Genomic DNA, 7,648 nt, shown 5'->3' with positions numbered 1-7,648 from the left:
TGTAAAAACTTAACTATGATTACAGACATCAGTGTTTCTATCTGATAGCCCTGTCAAGTGATATTTAATGTCTTAAGATAACATTTAACACAGATTTAATATTTTCTTATGAGCAAAACAAAAATATACATACATGTTTCTGACTCTGGTGGAATCAGGCAGAGCAGTGACTGCTATAAAAACAGCTGATGGAATTTAACAATGTTTCAGTCAAAATTTCACCAGTAGAGGTCGCTGTTAAAACCCACACATTGGATGAATACAGTAGCTATACTGTAAGTTTAGTCATTTGTTCTTATGATTAATTTTACTTTTGTATATAGATCAGCTATTTAAATATATGAATATAAAAATAACATACTCTAGACTGTCACTATCACTGGATCAGAGTGAGCAGATTATTTTTGAACTTGTCTCTTCATCACAGTGTAGTAGCAGGTTATCCTCACAGATGAACTCTGACCTCCAGTCCAAATACTGATCTGAGATCCAGTGAGTGAGAGCTGACATGATGAGCTCCGTTTTGAGTTACTTTCTCTTCCATTTATGATAAAGACACACATCTCCATCTTCAGATCTTCAGTATTCTCACAGCTCAGCTGAACTGTGTCTGTTTCCAAAATAACTGAAGCAGATGCTGTTAACTTGGCCTGAGGAAGATCTAATGAATAAAATAAAAAGATGGTAATGGTACATTTCAATTGCTTAGTTTCTGACGTGTTTTTAGTAAAACAAAAGCCAAAAACAAAAGAATATCTAGCAAATGAAATATTTTAGAGCGGGGCACAACTAGAAATATACATATTCACTAAATAAATTTTTACTCATTTGCATGACTTTTCCAATGACTGAAAAATCACAAGTAAAAAATTGCCTGATTGCCCAATATGTTAAATATTAAGGGGTCACTTGGACATTTTGTTTTGTTTTATGTTTCTAGTTTACATTCTAATTTAAATAATGCTTACGTATGAAAAGTTATTATTTCTGATGGTGTATGTGTCACTGTGTGGTGATCTGATCGCAGGTTCAGTCTTGAGTGAATAAACACAGATCAGCTGTCTGCTGTTCAGTGATCGTGTGAAGAGTTCACTATGACATAAAAAGATGCACTCCAGGCTGACTCCTCTGAGAGACACGTTGAAAGGAGCTGAAAAACTATGAAGATGAACAACTCCATTACAGTGAGTGTGAGAAAAGAGAATAAGACTCTCACAATAGGTGAATTAGGAGTTCATCTGACCACAAACTATTTAATGCATTGTGCTTCATTTCTATGAAAATTAATGTAGATCGTGAGACCACATGTACAGCTGTCTTCATTTTAACAGACAGCAGATCTGGGGCAAAGACTCACACTAAAAGAAGGAAGGTAGTTAAAAGTAACATAAATGTGCCAAAAATGCCTGTACCGTTACTACACTTGAAAAAAAATTGGATCATAATATCAAAATGAAAAATGTGGAATATAGTATTCACTTTATCATCACTTTATTAGGTGCAAATGTTTGCTCATTAATGTATAAAAAAAAAGAATATGTCAGGTTTGTTGTAGTTCATGGGTTTGTGCTCATATAAAATCTTCACACCGATCAGACATGTTGAAATATTTTTGTGAAACTTTGTTCACTATAAATATAAATGTGGACAATGTGGAATTTTTAAGAACGCAATAAACAGCAGAGATCCTTTACTGTAAGACTGAACCTCCACAAGGAGCTGAAAAAAACATGAAGATGAACAACTCCATTACAGCGAGTGTGAATGACAGAATGAGACTCAAACAATGGTTGAATTAGAAAGTGGCAGATCAAACCACAGGAAACCATTTAATGCACTGAACAGTTTTGTGTAGATCAAAGTTCAGATCATTAAACCACACTCACAATCATGTGCAAATGATAGAGCATGAACAAGAATATCTGAAATAATAGTTTAGAGGCCTTATAGATATTTAAAGATATGTTTGAAAATAAATAGATTCAGGATGATTCTCACAAAACTGTATTCACAGCAAGCTTTTTCCAAGGTGAGTTCAAAAAGGACACTTGGAGAGTCCAAAAGGACATCTGATATCCAAATGATATAAGGAGTCCATATAATTTAGGACTACTCTGCAAACCAAACCACACCTGAAAAAAATACCAGAACATGATTTTCAATTGTAAAAATAAATAAATAAATAAATAAATAAATACATCATTAATAATAATAATAATTCCCATAATTCACAAAGTATGTAAACAGTGCAGCAAAACTAATGAGGGAAAATGCTCAAAGCCTTTTTTTACACAAATAAAGTCAATGTGCCATAAAAAACAAAATGGAGAAGACAAAAAAAAAAAAAAAAACACTCTACGGATCCATTCACAATTACTAAACACACCAAAATAAACATAAAAAACATTGTAAATGTGTGGAAACTCAGCAATATCATCAGTGATGTCAGTGAGTGTCTCTTTTGTCTTTGACTTGGAGCATCAGATGCCCATTTGATCTGCCAGTCAGTCTATATTTCACACAGCAGCATGTGGTAAGGGTCACACTACTCGTAAACAATCACAATATCTTTGAAGCTGAAGACACACTGGAATTAACGATTCACTAAAAACAGGATGTGAATCATTATTCTCGCTTCCATCTCTGATGTAATCAACTCAGTTTTGTGGGAAGAGAAGCTAATGTCACATGATGGACCTCGAAAAACTGATCTAACATAGAATTTTTTTTTTTAATTTATTTATTTTTTTGAGTCACCCAGAATACGAAAAAGAAAAAAGTATTTGGTTCAAACCTTCAGATGGTTCAAATTCCTTCAGAAAAGAAGTAAAACATCTTCATTTATCATAACATTTTTAGTTTAGCTCCTATTGAATATTGAATGTGCAAGCACTTCTTACAATGTTGTTGTCACAATATGGTCCACAAAGGTTGACAAAGAGAAGGAATAAGTTTAAATAGGAGCGATACTTTAATTAAACCTCACAAAAGACGAGTAACAAAGTAACAGTGTGTATTAAAACACAACCAACACCAGACAACAAACAGAAAGAACTAAAGGGCTTAAATACACAGGCAAACATACTTAATACAAAACAGGTGGGCTCTAATTAGTAACAATGAATAACCATGACAACTGATGATAAGCAGGATCATTGGAAAAAGTTAACAGGAAACAAAGAGAAACAAACTAAAAGTCCATGAAATGAAAATGAAACAACAGAACATGACAGTTCCCCTGCGATTTCTTGGATTTCTGTTGTTGTTTCTGTTTATTTAAAATAAAAGACTTTTGGATAGCTACTCCATCGGCTTCACCGTGACAGTGGTATTGCACTAGTGACGTTTGCCAGAGAAGATAGGATATTCACTGAGGTCACAGTATATTCCACACCAAACACCGAATAATGAAAATACACTTTTTTAATGACAGTAATTAAAGACACTTTAATGTACAAAATCAAACCAGACTTGAGACTCATCAGTGCATCTTCACCAAACTGTACACGTGAACTGTATTGGAGTGAACTGGCTGGTCAGGGATCGTGCAGTACAGGTGATAAACATTCTTAAGGACACACATGAAATAAATGTGTTAGTATTGTGTTCATGATGGACAGTTATGCTGGTTTGGGGTGTGACAGTGTTTACACATACCTCATTTTCCTCTGAATTACCCTGTTTCTGTTGTTTATTGACCAAAACATCTGTAATGCAATGCAGAACCATTTGAACCAGTCAAATCACTTTAAAAAAGATGTGTTGACCTTAATAAACAAGCTTTTTGTCATAAAGCTTTAGTGTAATGTATTTTAAGCATTGACACTTTTTACATTAGTATCATGATCATCTTTAGTATCATGATTAGTATCATCTCTTCTCAGACTCATTCTGTGCAACAGTGTTGTGATGAATTTAATATTTGTTCAACTTCCTCCATATTAGCTCACTGTTTCTCTACACCTAAATGTGTGCATCAAAAATGCTGTTTTTGGATTGGAGAGGAAGTTTAGAGTTGTAAAACCTCATCGTCATGGTAGGCCTATATTAACAACTCTTATGTGAAAACAAATATGACCACTATGACAATTTTAATGAAAGAAAGATTTCATTACCCGAGGGCTGGTAAATTGAATTTAAAGATACAAAATCTAAAGGTTTGTAATACACATATCATTTGAAATATTTTTAAATAATCATATTATCCTAATCAAATGCATCAATCACTATCTTAACTGTATTATATAGTCTTAACTCTATAAAGGTTTAAAACATACTGGGAATGTCATTAAAGCCTTTGTTTTGTTCACAGAATTATAGGGCAAGATCAAATTCATATTTGTGCATTGAAAAGGCATTAATATGTGATATTTGTGTTTGGCAATTAATCAAATTTACATAGAAAGTAAACAAAATACTTTAATATATGCTTGGACCACAGTGGAGCAGTCCCTCAGTGCATTTGCTTAAAACGGAGAGAATCTTTTATTTTATTAGTGATCAGGCAACTAGGAACATTCTATAGAAATGAACTCAAAACAAATTAATTTACTATTAATGTTTTACATTTGGATTATGTACATTTTAAATCTGCAAAACGTTTACTGCTAAATTACTTAGATATGCTAAATCACTGAGAGTTAGTATTGTTACTATGATGAGCAATATGTACAGGATGGAGGATAATTTCTTATTATAAAGACAACTAAAATTGTAGCCTAATTATTAAATCATAATCACATCAATGGTGATGCTTACTTCTGGGTTGGCCTACAAAAATACATCATCACTGCAGCAATCTACACGATGAAGGGAAAAGATCTTCATATGACTTCAGAAGACTTGGAATATAAAGCTTAAGTTGTTTGTTGTCTTTTATGAGACGTTTATGGTAAATGATTTTCATTTTGGTGTGAAATGTTCTTGTAAGAGAAGATGTGGTAAGTAATACTGATCTGCTGAAGACCAGTACCAGTTTCTGAGAAGCTGTGGTCACTGAACAGTGTTTCTAACTTTAAGCTGACATGGTGACATCTGTTGCTTTTAAGTTTATCAGAGATCATTTCCTGAGAATGATGTTCTCTTACCTGCAGATATGGGCTGAGATGTTTCTGGTACAGAAGTGATCAGAGAATATGTCTCTGCAGATCTAGAACAACTCTAAATTATATAAACAACAATGAAGTACTAGTCAAGTCCCTTAAGGCAGTTCTTATTAATTATGGTTTAAAATATCATTGTAAATATTATAGTGATGCTCACCATACCAATTCCTTGAGTGGCCACATCAGTTTTTATTGGTCTTATTTTATTTCTAAGAATCAACATTTATCTTTATGGCATACTGTATGTATTCGTATATGTTTATATCAGATAAGAAGCTAATCATTTACAGCTCATGGATATATATATATATATTTTTTACAAAAGAAAAAATATACATATCACAGACTACTGAGTAATTAAATTGATTAAATTAATTAGTTTTCTTCTTTTTTACCTAAAAAACAATGAGATAATGTACGTTCAGTTTTTATTCCTGTGCATATAAATAAATTAAAATTGTCAATAATATGAAGAATATCAAAAACTTTAGGAGTCAGCTGTCCACGGTAGCCCTTAAGATATCAGCATAATAACACTCTCAGCAAAATATCATGTAATTATCATTATCGATAAAATTCCAGAAAATATTGAGATATATTTTTGTCAACATCGCACACCACTAAAATATTTAACGTTTTGTTTAGAATTTTTTTTTAATAAATATGAGAAGTGCCCTTTTTCCCACTTGAGCCCCTGTCCCTCAAAAAATGTCTGTGCACGTCCCTGTATGAAGGGTTTCTGAAGTGAATCTGTTTGAAGACAAATGATCAAGTTACTAAAAACACTGCAATAACAGTTTCCAAACCACAAGAACAGCAGTGAAATATCTCACCTAGAACCGTCACTGTGGCAGGAGGAGCCTCATACCACTGTGGTATGATAAAACCTTTTTCAATTATTTTGTAGTAACAGTAAATATTGAGTGATCCAGGTGATTTTACAGTTGCCCATCTGAGCACTCCAGCACCAGTCAGATAGAGCTCACATCTCCAACTGGTTTTTATATTCTTCTCCTCACTGTTTGTGATGAAATAACACTGATTCACTGTAACATCTGCTGGCGTCTCACAGCTGATCTTCACTGAGCTGGACTCTCTTATGACATCTGGAGATACTTTTACAGTAGGAGATGCTGAAACAACCCAATCAGACATATGCGTATTGACATTAGCAAAAATTTTAATCATATTCTGATTATGTAAACATCAAGTAGATCAGCCTGATTTCTTTAACCAAATTAAGCTAATATTTCAGATTCTAACAGCTGATTACATATAGGAAAAAAAATCTATAGCAAAATGAATGTTTTAGTTCAGTTGTAGTTTATGTCTTTGTATGTGCATATTAAAACTTCACACTTTAACAGTAAGACATGCTGAAATATTTTAGACAATGACACTTTTTCACTGCAAATATGGACATACAGTATTTAAAAAGATATACATCATAACTGACTTACTATAGGACGGAACCTCCATCAGGAGCTGAAAAACTATAAAGATAAAAAACTTCATTACAGCGAGCGTGAGAAAAGAGACAAAACAAGACTCACACTATGAGAGGATTAGTGCATTAGACCACAGGAAATGTTTTAATATAGTGTGCAGTTTCGTTTATGTAGATGAAAGTGTACTTATAGACCACACTTATATCTGTGTGCACTGTGTCGTAGGGCATATCAGGGCATGTACCATTTTTTGTACCCACTGTAGGACTTGCTACAAAACATCCTCTCAGTAGAGGTGCACAATCCATGAATGATGAAAATGAAAACCTGCTTGTCTGCAAGTAAAGATTGTAAAAGTAACATTTAAATGTGCCAAAACCCCTGAACCATTTATAAATACACTTAATAATAAAAAAACTAAATCATAATGTCAAAATTAAGAACGTGAAATACATTATTCACTTTAGGTACACATTTGTTTATTAATGTATAAAAACATGCAAACAGACTAAAGCAGTTCAGTTGTTCATTATTAAGACAACGGACAGATGATACAAATTGAACAAGCAAGGCACTATGCTAATTTTGTAAAATTGTTTATTGGCTAACGTGGTGCCGTTAAAATGTGACTTTGTTAGAACTTGTGTACATGTATTTATTACAATAGTTGATTAAAATGTGTGCATCACTGAACTCCCATGAACAACATTTAACACATTTGACCAATATAAATTCATTTTCTCCCAAAATGAACATGTGGAAAAAAAGCTCCAAAGATTCTGTCTGGCCTGATGATCAGTATATGAATTTAGTAGCTATATACTGTACATATGCTATCATTCTTGCTGTACATATACATATCAGTAGAGGTGCAAAAACTGAAGAAAGTAAACAGGTCATTCATGTTTTGAGGAGCACACAGAGGAAGTTAAAAGAGATGTTGTTTCCATCTGGCAGGAGGTGTAGTTCAGCTCTGTGAGAACATCAGCAGAACCTGCAGAGAGAGACTTTATTATCATATGTTACTATATCATGGAGTTCAGTTTATACACAACTAAACCTGTACGTTACTGGTAAAGCGGCACGGACAGCTGA

The 7,648-nt window shown here is 33.2% G+C and overlaps 1 pseudogene; it reads right to left on the bottom strand.

Moving 5' to 3' along the window:
• Positions 1–362: 362 nt before the first annotated feature.
• Positions 363–6,620, bottom strand: LOC107659527 (uncharacterized; annotated as a pseudogene).
• Between the last annotated feature and the right edge of the window lie 1,028 nt (positions 6,621–7,648).

This window comes from Sinocyclocheilus anshuiensis, unplaced genomic scaffold (assembly GCF_001515605.1).
Source record: "Sinocyclocheilus anshuiensis isolate Anshui unplaced genomic scaffold, SAMN03320099.WGS_v1.1 scaffold848, whole genome shotgun sequence".
NCBI lineage: Eukaryota > Metazoa > Chordata > Actinopteri > Cypriniformes > Cyprinidae > Sinocyclocheilus > Sinocyclocheilus anshuiensis.
Note: the sequence above shows the minus strand (reverse complement) of the source record. Positions and strands in the feature narration are given on the sequence as shown.